This window comes from Arachis hypogaea, chromosome 7 (assembly GCF_003086295.3).
Source record: "Arachis hypogaea cultivar Tifrunner chromosome 7, arahy.Tifrunner.gnm2.J5K5, whole genome shotgun sequence".
Lineage (NCBI taxonomy): Eukaryota > Viridiplantae > Streptophyta > Magnoliopsida > Fabales > Fabaceae > Arachis > Arachis hypogaea.
This window is the reverse complement of record NC_092042.1, coordinates 12382302-12401425: the sequence shown is the minus strand read 5'-3', so window position 1 is coordinate 12401425 and position 19124 is coordinate 12382302. Positions and strand designations below refer to the sequence as shown.

At 35.3% G+C, this 19124-nt stretch overlaps 1 long non-coding RNA gene across 5 annotated transcripts; it reads left to right on the top strand.

The window, feature by feature from the left end:
* The first annotated feature begins 14886 nt into the window (after positions 1-14886).
* On the top strand, positions 14887-18912 carry LOC112702493 (uncharacterized). 5 transcript variants are annotated; one of them, XR_003154157.2, is made up of 9 exons: positions 14887-15191; positions 15291-15349; positions 15589-15700; positions 15864-15953; positions 16289-16566; positions 16667-17054; positions 17155-17211; positions 17851-17925; positions 18611-18912. It is a non-coding gene; the product is annotated as an uncharacterized lncRNA (long non-coding RNA). The 5 variants fall into 5 exon arrangements; XR_003154155.2 differs by having other exon boundaries at positions 14887-15349; positions 16667-16769; positions 16910-17054; XR_003154156.2 differs by having other exon boundaries at positions 14887-15349; positions 16492-16566.
* The last annotated feature ends 212 nt before the right edge of the window (positions 18913-19124 follow it).

Here is a 19124-nt window from a genome sequence, read left to right as displayed (position 1 = left end):
TTATTTTTTTATATTTAACTTATCATCAAATAAAATATATTAAATTTTATATCTTTATTTTTTGTATCTCATTTTTAGTGTCATGTCGTGTTTTATTTTAAAATCCAAATACAACCTTAATGTTTTTGGTCTAATTTCTCTAAACAACTTCTTTTTGGTTGCTATGAAAACTTTGTTTTTGAACAGAGGTCTGAAACCTTTTGAAGAGTAAGTATTTTGTATATGTGATTGGACAATAGACATCTTCTTGACCAGACAATAGACATCTTGAGCGTAAGTGTTATGCTTGAAAATTAAAACATGACTCAGAGGCCCATAGGTTCTTATGGTATACACCCACATATAAATTTAATGTCATCCAAGTTTATATGCATAACCAGGAAAAAAGTTGTCATTTTTATGCATAGAAACCTGTAGGTACATGGCCATCTCTCCCTTTTTTTATCTACCATTAAAAGTATTCTCGTTTCTTTATCAAAATAAGTAATTAATTTAATACCTATTTTCTGTCAAAAATTTAATTAAAGACCAAAGCAATTTATATGTTTATTGTTTGGGCTAAATCATATGAGATTGCTTCTACAAAAAGCCCTCTAAGCCTCAAAGAAAAGGAAGAAAGGGTGATTAAAGCCTAATCTTTCTCTGACGAAAAAAGAGCCTAATCTTTCCAATGTTATTTAAAGTGCTATCTTTCTAAGTTTCTATGTTACCCGAATCTCTTACTCTGACAAAAACAAGGCTGTATCGTTTAATGTCCAAAAAAAAAAAGCCTATATGTTTCCTAGCATATATTTCTAATTAATAAAATCTATTACAAAAAGAAATAGTTTCTATTAAGGTTGTTTAGAGTGCGGTTTGGATCGATTTTCAAAAACTCATTTTATGCAAACATTAATTTTATTTGCAATGCGATTTGGATTGGATTTGTAGTTTTGTAAATTAAAAAAATTAAATATATATAAAAAATCTCAATATCAAATTTTAAATAACTAACAATGACATAACAAACTTCAACAATATCTTAAAAGACAAAAAAGTAACATAATAAAAATAAAATTATAGAATAAATAGTCATTTCTGATCATAAAAGATTTAGACGGTGACAAAATTAACCATTAAAAATTAAAATTAAAATTACACACATACAAGATTAGTTTTATCCGACAAAAATGATTAATAATTTAATGAGTAAAGTATTATTTTTGTCCCTAACATTTGGGGTAAGTTCTATTTATATCCTTAATGTTTAAATCGTCCTATTTGTATCCTTAACGTTTATAAAAGTGATTTAACATTATCCTGCCGTTAATTACACATCATGAGCTTTAGTTGGAGTTTTAAAAATCTCTTTTTAAAGTTAGAATACAAATATCTGGGTCAGAGCCGATTGATCCACTCCAGATAACAACTCATTAAAAGTTGAAACAATTCCCTACAACATTTACATAATTCACTTTTTTTAGGGATATAATTGAACTTGAACACAAATTTTGGGTACAATATTAAAATTGAACACATCCAAGTGAGACCTAATTAAAAATAAATACATCCAAATATGAATAATTAAAAAATGTAATCCTATTTATTAGTATAATTAATGGTAGGATAACATTGAATCACTTTTATAAACGTTAGGGAGACAAATAGGACGATTTAAACGTTAGGGATACAAATAGGATTTACTCCAAACGTTGAAAACAAAAACGATACTTTACTCTAATTTAATTTTTGTTTAGAATTTCGTAAATACCCCTCTCTTTTCTTCTTTCTTCTTCGTCTCCTTTCCATAGCCACCACACACTCTCTTCACTCAACCACTCTTCACTTCTTTGCTCTGCACTCATCCCCTTCATTTCTTATTCCACTTACATCTCTCTCTCTCTCTCTCTCTCTCTCTCTCTCTCTCTCTCTCTCTCTCTCTCTCTCTCTCTCTCTCTCTCTCTCTCTCTCTCTCTTTCTCTCTCTCTCTCATTTTGGATACTACTTTCTCAACATGGTGAACTCAACTGGAAAAATGATTACTTACTCTAGCTTCAAGATTTATGATCCTCTCTCTTTGATTCTCAACTACTCATATCTGATCACCTTAACTTGTCACTACTAGAAAACTAATTATTACAGACGGATATTTCCGACGAATTTTATCCCACAGAAATACAGAGAAAATTTCAGAAGGATTTTTTGTCGAAAAACCAAAAAAATGGATTAGCATAAATTACAGACGGAAAAAAAATTCGTCGATAATTCCGTCGGAAAAATTAATTTTTTCCGTGGAAAATGATTACAGACAGAAAATCCGTCTGTAATTAAGTAGACGAAAACGGTGCGTTTTATTAAATTATTACAGACAGAAAATCTGTCTGTAATTTAAATTTTTCGTCGATAAATATTGAGATAACCCTAATCTTATCTCTATCCACTCGATCCATTTAAACTCCACCCATATCAAATGAGCTTGTTCCTCTCTCTGTCACCGAGTTGCTTCTTCTCTTCGTCGCACCAGCTTCTTCCGCCGCTGTCGCCGCTGCTGGCGTCACAGATCTCACTCCGTCGTACCTTGCGTTGCACGGGCTCCCTCCGCCGCCGCATCCAACCCTAACCCCAGAGCTTCGTCGCGCCTCCAACCCTAATCTCAGAACTTCGTCGCGCTTCCAACCCCTGCTTCGCCGCTCCCTCCATCGATGCTCCCTCCGTCTCAAAGCCTCCGTTGTGCTCACTCTCTCGTAAGCCTTCAAACGTCGCTCCTTCCTCCATGGTTGAAACCCGTAACGCTCTGTTTTTCCTCCTGCGTCGCCGGTCTCTGTCTCCTCCTGCGTGTGGCTGTGCTGAAGCTCTATGGGAAGGATATACAACGGATTCCATGGGTGAAGCTTAACCACAGCTACAGAAGTACCGCGAGACTCGATTGAAGCAGTACAAGAACTACGAGAACCTCTCGTTCTCATGAGGATCTCGACAAGGTGAACACCTCAGCTGCTTCACACTTTCACTTCTGATTCAGATGAAATTATGAATACTAGTTCTAATTCGTTTCTAAACTCCCTGTTTATTTTATTTATTTGGCAGGAGTGTTTGGAAGTGCAGAAGGAGAAGGCCTTCTGTATTGGCACCACTTGGGGTAATGATCACCACATATTTGATACAATGACTGTGATGTCTTTTACCTTCATTTTTATCCCTTTGTTCTACGATACATTACATTACAAGAATGTGTTATGTTTTTCTTCACTGACTCACTTTTGTTGTTTGGGAAACTATTAATTTTGGCATTCTTTTATTTTCTTACACTTTTATTTTGCCAACATTTACAGCAGATTTGGCAGATGCAACAACTGTCTCTTTACTCTTCTCCAAGTTAGGAACAAGTACAAGTACAATTACTTACTTAATTAAAGCCCTTCTTCTTCTTCTTCTATGTAGCATACTCTATGGTTATAAGCTTACACGGTTCCATTAGAATGTCTCAGTCTGTGAATAAAACTGGTTTGAGAACCTTGGCTGTTGTAACAAAGGCTGATAAGTCTTCTGAAGGCTTGTTGGAGAAGGTAACTGCTGATGATGTTAACATTGGTCTTGGTTATGTCTATGTCAGGAACAGGATTGGCGATGAATCTTATGAGGAGGCGAGGATTGAAGAAGAGAGGCTTTTTAAGTCTCATCCAATGCTTTCAAAGATTGACAAATCCATTATTGGTGTTCCTGTTCTGGCACAGAGGCTAGTTCAAGTTCAAGGCATGATCATATCCAAAAGTCTACCCGAAATTGTGAATAAAATCAATGAAAAGCTGACTTACAATTTATCTGAGTTGGATAAGTTGCCTGTGAATCTGACTTGTGTTGCTGATGCTATGACTGCATTTTTAAATTTGGTATGCTTCTTCCACTTTAGCTACATATTTTCCAGCAATCCTCACATGCTATTGCTAATAATTTCATTTATTTATACTGCACAATGTTCTACAAGATATTGATTTATTTCTTTTGAGAACATTATATTATTACTAAGCCCCGCTCTTGGTCATATTTGTTATTAATTTATCTTTCACAAAATCCTAAAATTAGAAAATATTGAAATATGAAAACAAACTCTTGACTTTGTTTTCATTAACCTGAAAGAGGAATTGCATGAATATAAACATGACCGGCACTCACAGTGTTAATAATGTTAACATGCTTTAGTCTATGTAATGCATTATTTACTAAATCTTTTGTGTTGATTTCTTGGCTATGTAACAAGATATGTGGTGGACGAAATTGTGATCACATCAATGTAGTATTTTTTGTTGTTGTATAGAATCATTATTATGGCACTTATGTGTGGACACAACTCCGTTCAACTAACCAGCAAGTGTACTGGGTCGTCCAAGTAATACCTTACGTGAGTAAGGGTCGATCCCACAGAGATTGTTGGTATGAAGCAAGCTATGGTCACCTTGTAAATCTCAGTTAGGCAAATTAAATAGTTTTGGGTTTCGAAAATTAATAATAAAAAGAAAATAAAAGGGATAGACATACTTATGTAAATTAATAGTGGGAATTTCAGATAAGTGTATGGAGATGCTGTGCTCCTCTTGAATCTCTACTTTCCTATTACAGTCATCCAATCCTTCCTACTCCTTTCCATGGCAAGCTGTATGTAGGGCATCACCGTTGTCAATGGCTAAATCCCATCCTCTCAGTGAAAACGTTCCTATGCTTTGTCACAGCACGGCTAATCATCTGTCGGTTCTCAATCAGGTTGGAATAGAATCCCTTGATTCTTTTGCGCTTGTCATCACGCCCAGCCTTCAGGAGTTTGAAGCTCGTCACAGTCATTCAATCACAGAATCCTACTCGGAATACCATAGACAAGGTTTAGACTTTCCGGATCCTCATGAATGCCGCCATCTATCTAGCTTATACCACGAAGATTCTGTTGGGGAATCTAAGAGATATGCGCCCGTCCTAGAGTAGAACGGAAGTGGTTGTCAGTCACGCGCGTTCATAGGTGAGAATGATGATGAGTGTCACGGATCATCACATTCATCAAAGTTAAGTGTAACATATATCTTGGAATAAGAATAGAAGAGAATTGAATAGAAAGTAATAATAATTGTATTGAAACTTGAGGTACAGCAGAGCTCCACACCCTTAATCTATGGTGTGCAGAAACTCCACTGTTGAAAATACATAAGTGAAAGGTTCAGGCATGGCCGAATGGCCAGCCCCCTTGAGTGATCAAGAGACCGAATAATCAAAGGCTAAACAGTCAAGAGATTAAACTGTCAAAAGATGTCTGATACAATAGTAACTTATCCTATTTATACTAGACTAGCTACTAGGGTTTACATGAGTAAGTAATTGATGCATAAATCCACTTCCGGGGCCCACTTGGTGTATGCTTGGGCTGAGCTTGATCTATCCACGAGCTGAGGCTTTTCTTGGAGTTGAACTCCAAGTTATGACGTGTTTTGGGCGTTCAACTCCGGATCATGACGTTTTTCTGGCGTTTAACTCCAGACAGCAGCATGTACTTGGCGTTCAACGCCAAGTTACGTCATCAATTTCCGAACAAAGTATGGACTATTATATATTGCTGGAAAGCTCTGAATGTCTAATTTCCAACACCGTTGAGAGAGTGTCAATTGGAGTTTTGTAGCTCCAGAAAATCCATTTCGAGTGCAGGGAGGTCAGATTCCAACAGCATCAGCAGTCCTTTTGTCAGCCTTTTTCAGAGTTTTGCTCAAGTCCCTCAATTTCAGCCAGAATTTACCTGAAATCATAGAAAAACACACAAACTCATAGTAAAGTCCAGAAATGTGAATTTAACATAAAAACTAATGAAAACATCCATAAAAGTAGCTTGAACTTACTAAAAACTACCTAAAAACAATGCCAAAAAGCGTATAAATTATCCGCTCATCACAACACCAAACTTAAATTGTTGCTTGTCCCCAAGCAACTGAAAATCAAATAGGATAAAAAGAAGAGAATATACTATAAATTCCAGAATATCAATGAATATTAATTATAATTAGATGAGCGGGACTTGTAGCTTTTTGCTTCTAAATAGTTTTGGCATCTCACTTTTTCCGTTGAAGTTCAGAGTGATTGGCGTCTCTGAGAACTCAGAATTTTGGATAGTGTTATTGACTTTCCTAGTTAAGCATGTTGATTCTTGAACACAGCTACTTATGAGTATTGGTCGTGGCCCTAAGCACTTTGTTTTCCAGTATTACCACCGGATACATAAATGCCACAGACACATAACTGGGTGAACCTTTTCAGATTGTGACTTAGCTTTGCTAGAGTCCCCAGTTAGAGGTGTCCAGAGCTCTTAAGCACACTCTTTTGCTTTGGATCACGACTTTAACCACTCAGTCTCAAGCTTTTCACTTGGACCTTCATGACACAAGCACATGGTTAGGGACAGCTTGATTTAGCCGCTTAGGCCTGGATTTAATTTCCTTGGGCCCTCCTATCCATTGATGCTCAAAGCCTTGGATCCTTTTTACCCTTGCCTTTTGGTTTTAAGGGCTATTGGCTTTTTCTGCTTGCTTTTTCTTTTTCTTTCTATTTTTTTCGCCATTTTTTTGTAAGCTTTTGCTTTTTCACTGCTTTTTCTTGCTTCAAGAATCAATTTCATGATTTTTCAGATCCTCAATAACATTTCTCTTTGTTCATCATTCTTTCAAGAGCCAACAATTTTAACACTCATAAACAACAATATCAAAAGACATATGCACTGTTCAAGCATTCATTCAGAAAATAAAAAGTATTGTCACCACATCAATATAATTAAATTAAATTCAAGGATAAATTCGAAATTCATGTACTTCTTGTTCTTTTGAATTAAAACATTTTTCATTTAAGAGAGGTGAAGGATTAATGGATTTTATTCATAGCTTTAAGGCATGGTTACATACTAATGATCATGAAGTAGAGACACAAAACATAGATAAACACAACATTAAAAACCGAAAACAGAAAGAAATAAAGAACAAGGAATGAATCCACCTTTAGTGGCGTCTTCTTCTTGAAGGACCAACAATGTCCTTAAGCTCTTCTATGTCCCTTCCTTGCCTTTGTTGTTCCTCCCTCATTGCTCTTTGGTCTTCTCTTATTTCTTGGAGAATGATGGAGTGCTCATGATGTTCCACCCTTAATTGTTCCACATTGTGGCTCAAATCTTCTAAGGAGGTGTTGAGTTGCTCCCAATAGTTGTTGGGAGGAAAGTGCATCCCTTGAGGCATCTCAGGGATTTCTTGATGATGAGCTTCCTCATGCATCTCTTGAGAACCGTGAAGGGTCTCTCTTGCTTGCTCCATCCTCTTCTTGGTGATGGGCTTATCCTCTTCAATGGAGGTGTCTCCTTCTATGATAACTCCAGCTGAGTAACACAGATGGCAAATAAGGTGAGGAAAAGCTAGCCTTGCCATGGTGGAGGACTTATCGGCTATTTTGTAGATTTCATTGGAGATGACCTCATGAACTTCTACTTCCTCTCCAATCATGATGCTATGGATCATGATGGCCCGATCCACAGTAACTTCAGATCGGTTGCTAGTAGGAATGATGGAGCGTTGAATGAACTCCAACCATCCTCTAGCTACAGGCTTAAGGTCCAGTCTTCTTAGTTGAACTGGCTTGCCTTTGGAGTCTATTCTCCATTGGGCTCCTTCCACACATATGTCCATTAGGACTTGGTCCAACCTTTGATTAAAGTTGACCCTTCTAGTGTAGGGGCGTTCATCTCCTTGCATCATGGGCAAGTGAAACGCCAACCTCACATTTTCTGGACTAAAATCTAAGTATTTCCCCCGAACCATTGTGAGATAATTCTTTGGATTCGGGTTCATACTTTGATCATGGTTCCTAGTGATCCATGCATTGCCATAGAACTCTTGAACCATTAAAATTCCGACTTGTTGCATGGGGTTGGTTAGGACTTCCCAACCTCTTCTTTGGATCTCATGTCGGATCTCCGGATACTCATTTTTCTTGAGCTTGAAAGGGACCTCAGGGATCACCTTCTTCTTTGCCACAACATCATAGAAGTGGTCTTGATGGCTCTTGGAGATGAATCTTTCCATCTCCCATGACTCGGAGGTGGAAGCTTTTGTCTTCCCTTTTCCTTTTCTAGAGGATACTCCGGCCTTAGGTGCCATTGATGGTAATGGAAAAACAAAAAGCTTATGCTTTTACCACACCAAACTTAAAATATTGCTCGCCCTCGAGCAAGAAAGACAAGAAGAGAAGAAGAAGAAGAAGAAGAAGAGAATAGAGTAGAGAGGGAGAGATGTAGGTTCGGCTAAGTGGGGGAAGATGGGTTTGTGTTGTGTGAAAATGAAGTAGAATGGAAGGGTATTTATAGGGAAAGGGGAGGGTGTATGTTCGGCCATTAGGGTGGGAATGGGTGGGAAATTGATTTTGAATTTTATGAAGGTAGGTGGGGTTTATGGAAAAGAATGGATTGATGTGAGTGGTGAATGGGGTAATTGGGAAGTGTGACATGGGGAATACAAATCACAAAAATAGGATTAGGAGGTAAGGTGCGAATATAGTAGGTGGGGATTCTGTGGGGTCCACAGATCCTGAGATAATCCTGTGGGGTCCACAGGATCCTGAGGTGTTAAGGAATCCCATTCCTGCACCAAATAGGCATGTAAATTGCCTTTGCACACCATTCTGGCGTTTAAACGCCGTGTGGTGCACATTCTGGGCGTTCAACGCCCATGTAAGGCATGTTTCTGGCGTTGAACGCCAGTTTCATGCTTGTTACTGGCGTTCAGCGCCAGCTTTTCTTCTTTAGGCACATTCCTGGCGTTCAGCGCCAGAATGTTGCTTGTTTCTGGCGTTCAGCGCCAGAATGGTGCTCTGTTCTGGCGTTGAACGCCGGCCAGATGCATCTTACTGGCGTTGAACGCCAACCTGTGCGTCCTCCAGGGTGTGAATTTTTTTCTGCTGTTTTTGACTCTGTTTTTAATTTTTATGATTTTTTCATGACTCCACATGATCATGTACCTAATAAAACACAAAATAACAATAAAATAAAAATTAGATAAATAAGATTGGGTTGTCTCCCAACAAGCGCTTCTTTAATGTCAATAGCTTGACAGTGGCTCTCATGGAGGCACAAGGTGATCAGGTCAATGTTTGTGTAGTCCCAACCCCAAACTTAGAGTTTGGATATGGGGTCTGAACACCAAACTTAGAGTTTGGTTGTGGCCTCACAACACCAAACTTAGAGTTTGACTGTGTGGGCTCTTCTTGACTCTGAACTGAGAGAAGCGCTTCATGCTTACTCTCTTTTGTCACAGAGGGATGGCCATGTGCCTTAAACACAAGGTAGTCTCCATTCAATTGAAGGACTAATTCACCTCTGTTGACATCTATCACAGCTCCTGCTGTGGCTAGGAAAGGTCTTCCAAGGATGATGCAATCATCCTCTTCCTTCCTAGTGTCTAAGATTATGAAATCAGCAGGGATGTAAAGGCCTTCAACCTTTACTAATACGTCCTCTACTATTCCATAAGCTTGTCTCAATGACTTGTCTGCCAATTGTAATGAGAACAAGGCAGGTTGTACCTCAATAATCCCCAGCTTCTCCATTACAGAGAGTGGCATAAGATTTATCCCTGACCCTAGATTACATAGAGCCTTTTCAAAGATCATGGTGCCTATGGTACAAGGTATTAAGAACTTGCCAGGATCTTGTTTCTTTTGAGGTAGAATTTTCTGAATCCAAGTATCTAGTTCACTAATGAGCAGGGGAGGTTCACTTTCCCAAGTTTCATTACCAAACAGCTTGGCATTCAGCTTCATGATAGCTCCTAAATATTGAGCAACTTGTTCTCCAGTCACATCTTCATCCTCTTCAGAGGAAGAATAGTCTTCAGAGCTCATGAATGGCAGAAGGAGATTTAATGGAATCTCTATGGTCTCTATATGAGCCTCAGATTCCTTTGGATCCTTAATAGGAAACTCCTTCTTGCTTGAAGGACGTCCTAGGTGGTCTTCCTCACTAGGATTTTCATCCTCTTCCTTCCTTGTGCATTCGGCCATAGTGATCACATCAATGGCCTTGCACTCTCCTTTTGGATTCTCTTCTGTATTGCTTGGGAGAATACTGGGAGGAGTTTCAATAACTTTCTTACTCAGCTGGCCTACTTGTGCCTCCAAATTTCTAATGGAAGATCTTGTTTCATTCATGAAACTGAAAGTGGCCTTTGACAGATCAGAGACTATATTGGCTAGATTAGAAGTGTTTTGTTCGGAATTCTCTGTCTGTTGCTGAGAAGATGATGGATATGGCTTGCTATTATTCAGCCTGCTGCGTCCACCATTGTTAAAGCCTTTTTGAGGCTTTTGTTGATCCTTCCATGAGAAATTTGGATGATTTCTCCATGATGGGTTATAGGTGTTTCCATAGGGTTCACCCATGTAATTAACCTCTGCCATGGCAGGGTTCTCAAGATCATAAGCTTCTTCAGAAGCTGCCTCTCTAGTACTGTTGGATGCATGTTGCCATCCATTCAGATTTTGAGAGATCATGTTGACCTGTTGAGTCAACACTTTGTTCTGAGCCAATATGGCATTCAGAGCATCTATTTCAAGAACTCCTTTCTTCTGAGGTATCCCATTATTCACGGAATTCTCTCAGAGGTGTACATGAATTGGTTATTTGCAACCATGTCAATGAGTTCTTGAGCCTCTTCAGGCATTTTCTTCAGGTGAATAGATCCACCTGCAGAATGATCCAATGACATTTTCGAAAATTCAGAGAGACCATAATAGAATATATCCAATATGGTCCATTCTGAAAACATGTCAGATGGACACCTTTTGGTCAGCTGCTTGTATCTTTCCCAAGCTTCATAGAGGGATTCACCATCTTTTTGTTTGAAGGTTTGAACATCCACTCTCAGCTTGCTCAGCTTTTGAAGAGGAAAGAATTTATCCAAGAAGGCAGTGACCAGCTTATCCCAGGAGTCCAGGCTATCCTTAGGTTGTGAATCCAACCATATTCTAGCTCTGTCTCTTACAGCAAAAGGGAAAAGCATGAGTCTGTAGACTTCAGGATCAACTCCATTCGTCTTTACAGTCTCACAGATCTGCAAGAACTCAGTTAAAAACTGATAAGGATCTTCAGACGGAAGTCCATAAAACTTGCAGTTTTGTTGCATTAAGGCAACTAGCTGAGGTTTCAGCTCAAAGTTATTGGCTCCAATGGCAGGAATGGAGATGCTTCTTCCATCAAACTTGGACGTTGGCTTTGTGAAGTCACCAAGCATTCTCCTTGCATTATTATTATTTTCGGCTGCCATCTCCTTCTCTTGTTCGAAAATTTCTGAAAGGTTACCTTTAGAATAATTTAATTTAGCTTCTCTTAATTTTCTCTTCAAAGTCCTTTCATGTTCTGGATCAATTTCAACAAGAGTGCCTTTTTCCCTATTCCTGCTCATATGAAAGAGAAGAAAACAAGAAAAAGAAGAGGAATCCTCTATGTCACAGTATAGAGATTCCTTTATGTTAGTAGAAGAAGAAAGGGATAGAAGAATCCAAACACAAGGGATATAATAAGTTCGGATTTTTAGATGAAGAGAGGTGAAGAGAAGTGTTAGTAATTAATTAATTAAATAGAAGAAGGAAAGAGAGGGGAAATTTCGAAAATAATTTGAAAAAGAAAGGGTTAGTAATTTCGAAAATTAAAGATACAATATAATTAAAATTAAAACATGAAACAATTAGTTAATTAAAAAGAATTTTTGAAAAAGGGAGAGGTATTTTCGAAAATTGAAGAGGGAAAGGTAGTTAGGTGGTTTTGAAAAAGATAAGAAACAAACAACAAAAGTTAGTTAGTTGATTGAAAAAGATTTGAAATCGAATTTTGAAAAAGATAAGAAGATAAGAAGTTAGATAAGATATTTTGAAATCAAATTTTGAAAAAGATAAAATTTTTGAAAAAGATAAGATAAAAGATAAAAAGATTTTAATTTTAAAATTGACTTAACTAACAAGAAACTACAAGATAAGATTCTAGAACTTAAAGATTGAACCTTTCTTTACAAGAAAGTAACCAACTTCAATTCTTTGAACCAATCACATTAATTATTAGCTAATTTTTGAAAATTAGATGTAAAGATAAGAAAAAGGGTTTGAAAAATATTTTGAAAAAGATTTTTGAAATTTTCGAAAAATAGAAAAAAATGAAAAAGATATAATTTAAAAAAAAAAAAGATTTTGAAAAGATAAGATTTTTAAAAATTGAAATTTTGACTTGACTTTTGAGAAACAACTAATTTTTAAAAATTTTTGACCAAGTCAACCCAAAATTTCGAAAAATTGGAGGGAAATAAGGAAAAGATATTTTTTTGATTTTTGAATTTTTAAAGAAAAACACAAAAATGACCCAAAACATGAAAATTTTGGATCAAGACACAAGATGCATGCAAGAACACTATGAATGTCAAGATGAACACCAAGAACACTTTGAAGATGATGATGAACATCAAGAACATAATTTTGAAAAAATTTTTGATGCAAAGAAAACATGCAAGACACCAAACTTAGAAATCTTAATGCATGGAAAATATGAATGCAAAAGTGCACATGAAAAATAACAAACAACACAAAACAAGAAATCATCAAGATCAAACAAGAAGACTTGTCAAGAACAACTTGAAGATCATGAAGAACACTGTGAATGCATGAGATTTTCGAAAAATGCAAGAAAAATTTTTTTTAAAGCATGCAATTGACACCAAACTTAAAAATTGACTCAAGACTCAAGCAAGAACACAAAATATTTTTAGTTTTTATGATTTTATTAATTTTTTTGGGTTTTTAAAAAAATTTCGAAATTATTTTTTTGGAAAAACGAAAAAGAAAAATTTTGAAAAAGTTTTTGAAAAGAAAATTACCTAATCTGAGCAACAAGATGAACCGTTAGTTGTCCATACTCGAACAATCCCCGGCAACGGCGCCAAAAACTTGGTGGACGAAATTGTGATCACATCAATGTAGTATTTTTTGTTGTTGTATGGAATCATTATTATGGCACTTATGTGTGGACACAACTCCGTTCAACTAACCAGCAAGTGTACTGGGTCGTCCAAGTAATACCTTACGTGAGTAAGGGTCGATCCCACAGAGATTGTTGGTATGAAGCAAGCTATGGTCACCTTGTAAATCTCAGTTAGGCAGATTAAATAGTTTTGGGTTTCGAAAAGTAATAATAAAAAGAAAATAAAAGGGATAGAAATACTTATGTAAATTAATAGTGGGAATTTCAGATAAGTGTATGCAGATGTTGTGCTCCTCTTGAATCTCTACTTTCCTATTACAGTCATCCAATCCTTCCTACTCCTTTCCATGGCAAGCTGTATGTAGGGCATCACCTTGTCAATGGCTACATCCCATCCTCTCAGTGAAAACGTTCCTATGCTTTGTCACAGCACGGCTAATCATCTGTCGGTTCTCAATAAGGTTGGAATAGAATCCCTTGATTCTTTTGCGCTTGTCATCACGCCCAGCCTTCAGGAGTTTGAAGCTCGTCACAGTCATTCAATCACAGAATCCTACTCGGAATACCATAGACAAGGTTTAGACTTTCCGGATCCTCATGAATGCCGCCATCTATCTAACTTATACCACGAAGATTCTGTTGGGGAATCTAAGAGATATATGCCCGGCCTAGAGTAGAACGGAAGTGGTTGTCAGTCACGCGCGTTCATAGGTGAGAATGATGATGAGTGTCACGGATCATCACATTCATCAAAGTTAAGTGTAACGTATATCTTGGAATAAGAATAGAAGAGAATTGAATAGAAAGTAATAATAATTGTATTGAAACTTGAGGTACAGCAGAGCTCCACACCCTTAATCTATGGTGTGCAGAAACTCCACTGTTGAAAATACATAAGTGAAAGGTTCAGGCATGGCCGAATGGCCAGCCCCCTTGAGTGATCAAGAGACTGAATAATCAAAGGCTAAACAGTCAAGAGATTAAACTGTCAAAAGATGTCTGATACAATAGTAACTTATCCTATTTATACTAGACTAGCTACTAGGGTTTACATGAGTAAGTAATTGATGCATAAATCCACTTCTGGGGCCCACTTGGTGTATGCTTGGGCTGAGCTTGATCTATCCACGAGCTGAGGCTTTTCTTGGAGTTGAACTCCAAGTTATGACGTGTTTTGGGCGTTCAACTCCGGATCATGACGTTTTTCTGGCGTTTAACTCCAGACAGCAGCATGTACTTGGCGTTCAACGCCAAGTTACGTCATCAATTTCCGAACAAAGTATGGACTATTATATATTGCTGGAAAGCTCTGGATGTCTACTTTTCAACGCCGTTGATAGAGTGCCAATTGGATTTCTGTAGCTCCAGAAAATCCATTTCGAGTGCAGGGAGGTCAGATTCCAACAGCATCAACAGTCCTTTTGTCAGCCTTTTTCAGAGTTTTGCTCAAGTCCCTCAATTTCAGCCAGAATTTACCTGAAATCACAGAAAAACACACAAACTCATAGTAAAGTCCAGAAATGTGAATTTAACATAAAAACTAATGAAAACATCCCTAAAAGTAGCTTGAACTTACTAAAAACTACCTAAAAACAATGCCAAAAAGCGTATAAATTATCCGCTCATCAATATGACAGTTGGTCCTCGTAATTGCAAAAGGCTATTAGGTGCTAAGTCACATTTTTCTCAACAAAACTTACAAAGAGATGTCCTTGATCGTGATGAGGAGACAGCTAGAATTCAGTGTAAGTATTGTCATTGTCATTACTCAAATTTTTTTAAATGACTACTAATTACTCATTATCCAAGCTATCTTTGTGACTATTTCAATGTATTGTTTAAATATATATAGTAGCAGAAGAAAATAAATTTGTGGTATGTCCAAGTTTGGAGCTGATTGGTTTCTTGTGACTTGCTTGAGTATAATGTTCTGTTATTTCTATATTTCTTTTTTCCATTGTATTTATTGCTTAAAGATAACTTAATTATTCTGTTTCTTATTTTTTTTCTTATCCTTTATTCCTTATCTCTTCATTTACACATACCTTTTTTTAGTTTTTTTGGTAGAAAGTTCATTTTTTGATTAGTTTCTGTTATTGTCTTTGTTCACATCGAATTCTATCTAGTATTTATGGGATACCTATTGAAGTATTGACTATTCTTTTCTTAACAAGCATTTGCGTAGGTAGATACAGTGTAGTGTGAATTTTAATTCTTCTGATTATCCTATGATGTCTTAATTGTATTTCAGCTAACATCATATTTCTTGTCTTGATTTTGGGAGTGAGTTATTTTGAGCTAAGTGCTGAAGGCAGAAAGAGCCACAAACAATCAAGTGACAAGGTACACATTTAGTTGATGGAAAACAAAAAAAAAAATTATTTTTTCTATCATATTATGTGGCTTAAAGTGCCATCAAAGATAGATCTCATGGAGGCAACTATCTATGCTGATAATTCAGAATAGAGATTGTTACTAGTTAAAGTGGTATTTTTTTTCTTTTTTTCAGTTATTATTATTTGCACATATTGAATTGACTTACATTTGCTTTACATTCTGTTTCTGGTGGTGTTGATGAGCAGGTAGCCAAAGATACACAGTTGTAGATTTCATTGCTGAAAAACAATCTGAGATATTTTCAGAAAAATGTAAATTGTTTCCAGCAGATATGCAGATTCAGTCCATATATCCATTGTAAAGGATTGCTTCTTTTAGTTTTTCTATAAATTACTTATCTTCATATTCAGTGATTACAAATATAGCAACAAATCTTGATTTAAATCATTTTCTAGTGTGCTTTTTATCTAAGGTCACCACTATAGTAACATTCTGTTTCTTTTAATCAAACTTCATTCAGGCCAGAAGTTTCCGAGCTCGAGGAAAAACTTTCTAAAGAGTCAAAAATTTATTGAATCTTCAACAAAAGGTGGATGAATTAGCATCCAAGGTACAGAATATTTTAATGCACTTCTTGTCTTTAGATAGGTGTAGAAATTAATCAGCAGCTTGAAATCTTCTATCCGTTGTTTCTGCTTCCATGCTTATTAATTCACCTAGTAATGTCTTTTATTTTTCATTCATAACTGAATCAAGCCTATGATAATCCTGTTTTATTTCTTGAGAGAGAGAAAGAGAAAGTTAACAATATATTTTGACATATTTCAACTCTAATAATCACCCTCAAACATTACTTAGCATTTCTGATTCTTCCTGTCAATACTAGAACTGAGTTTTACTTTTGAGAACTCATTATAATTTGGCTTCTTCCTGAATGTGAATCAGCATTGACAGTCTTGAATCGTGATCTTGAAATTCTCTCGGCTTCCATCGCCCGTGAACAGGGAGAGAAGATGAGCATTTGATGAATTAATAGTTGGAGAAATGTTATCTTCTTGTGCATACTGCATAGTGTTCATATTGCATTGAAATCAGAATAACTATCTTATCATACTAGAATTTAAAAATGTAAGTTTCTTCTGTTGAAGGTACTAAATGAGATAGTAAAAAAAGGATGATAACTAAGCCTCACAAGTTCCACTGCGTTAGAGCTCAAACTTCAGGTGATTCAGATAGAACTGTTAGATATATAATTTTGTTATACATGTTTGGTTTGTGTTGATGATCACTAATACGAATGTTAATGTTTATACTCTATACAAGGTTCAACAAAAATTGAGGGAATTTCTGAGAAAACAGATTCCAAGGATGATAACTTAGTATTTATTGTTGGTGCTACTAGTAGAGTTGGTTCAAGAACTGTTAGGTACATTTGTTAGTACTCTTCAATTCACTTATTCTTTAAGAAGAAACTTATTAGGTACATTTGTTAGTACTCTTCAATTCACTTATTCTTTAAGAAGAAACTTTTCTTTACAATACTGACTAGTGATAGTTTCATTTTAGAGAACTTATAAAACTTGGATTTAAAGTAAGAGCTAGATTGAATAGTGCTGAGAGAGTTGGTCTACTAATCAAGATACAGGTTCTGCCTTATGAACAAGATTTGGTATCCATTAGTGCTTGACATGAAACGGATGAACAAAATTTGGTATCCAAATTTAAACATTAAATTTGTTAATATTGGTTCATGGATTTTATACTAATAATAATAATTTTGAAATATATACTTTTCTTTTGTTCATCATCAGGGATCTTTAATTGCAAGTACTTATCCTTCTGGTGGAGTGTCCTCCTATAAAGCAAAGGTATGATAATGGTGGAGATCACAATACATCTTCATTCCAATAATGATTATATTCAAGTAGAGAAAAGAATCTTGATCCGTTTCCTATATATTTCCTATTAAGAAGTTTGCACTATTGCAACAATTATGAAATTTAATTATAAAATAATTTAACATATATTTTTTTATTTTTCTTTTTTTATTTTTTGATTTGTGAAATAGGCCTACAGAAAAAAATCAACACTATTTGAATAAGTGTATCCTCCTTTATTTTACCCCTGAATTTTTTCTTAGAAAAACTAGCAATGCAAGAAGTTAAGTTTCGGATATATTTAGATGTAGATGATGACCTTAATATTATCCTATTTAATTTACAATTTGTCATCCCATCACCTATCAGCTAGACGTATTTCAATAAAATTGTAGCAAAATTAGAATATGCCGATGACCTACACAACTTAAGTGTCAAATAATTACGAATAAAAATAATAAAAAATAATATTTACATCATTTTTTCTCATTTCTTATAAATCATATCATTTTTAATACTAAACATAACTATATAAAAAAAATTATACAAAATTAGTGTATATGATATTACTCTAAAATAATTATATATATGTAGGGTGCTACTTTTTATTTGCTCCTCTTAATTTTTCAGACTTACTGATCAGTGGAAGACCAAGATTTTTATAAGCAACTATATACCACAGAGAAATATTAAACATACAAAGAGGTAATTTTAATGGCAAAATATTGCTCATTGTGATGATAAACATTTTTCTTTAGTTTGTTTATTAATGTATATCCTTGTATGATATGGAAAAAATGTTACTCACGTACTGCACAATTCGCCTCTTAACTCACACATACATGACAATATATTAATTGAACCTTTTTTAAATAATCAATTAATATTTTTGGGTTAAATAAATTAAACCCATATGTATTTAGCATTATTCTTTATAGGAATTTTTTATATTATATATATTTCACATGCATTTGAAAAGCAGAGTATTGAAATTAAAGCCAGATTCTGTGTTCTTCCATGTATCCGAGTACAACAATCTTGACTTATATAGTCTTCTAATTGGCAGAAAAGTGGTGAGTTGTACACATAAATTAAAATTAACTCATTAGTTTCTCTTCAATATTTCTTTTATATATATAATTCTTAAATATATTCTTTTGCAGTTTGTCAAGATTGATTTACCGTCACAAATATTGATAATAAGCCCAATAGATAATGTACTTTTATATGAGGGAATAGTTTTTTCTGGGATGAGTGAAATTTCAATATTGATTATATATCTCACATTGTTATTATTCTCTTTTTTTTTCCTTTTTTGATCTTTCTTTCAAGTGACCATGCATCATTTTAAATAATTGAGCAACAGTTGTTAAAATTTCTGTTATATTAGGAGTCCAAGTGAAGTCAAGTAGTTCTAATGCAGTTCCACTACCACCGCTACCGCCGCCACCCTCAATGTCTTCGGATGAGGGCTATGATGATGAGGATGAAGATAACACTGAAGACTATAGCTGATAGTTTTAGTATGGTTGAACAATATATTAGAAATTATAGTTAATGATCAATACATTTTGTTTATGTTTTGAATTATATTAACTTGCTTGTTTATAGTATTTTTTTTAGTTTGATAATACGATGAATTTGTTTATTTTTTGAAATATTAAAAATATTTGAATACAAATTAGATAAAAATTTGTATTAAATTTATATTTATTTTGTATGAAATTAAGTTTATTTTGTAATTAGAAAAAAAATTCTATTTTACCTTACCGACGGATTTACAGACAGATTTTCTGTCTGTAATCAGAGTGTAAAATGATTTTCCAAAGTTCAAATTACAGACAGAAAATTTGTCAAAAAATTCGTCTGTAATTTACAGACGGAAAATTCGTCTGAAAATCCGT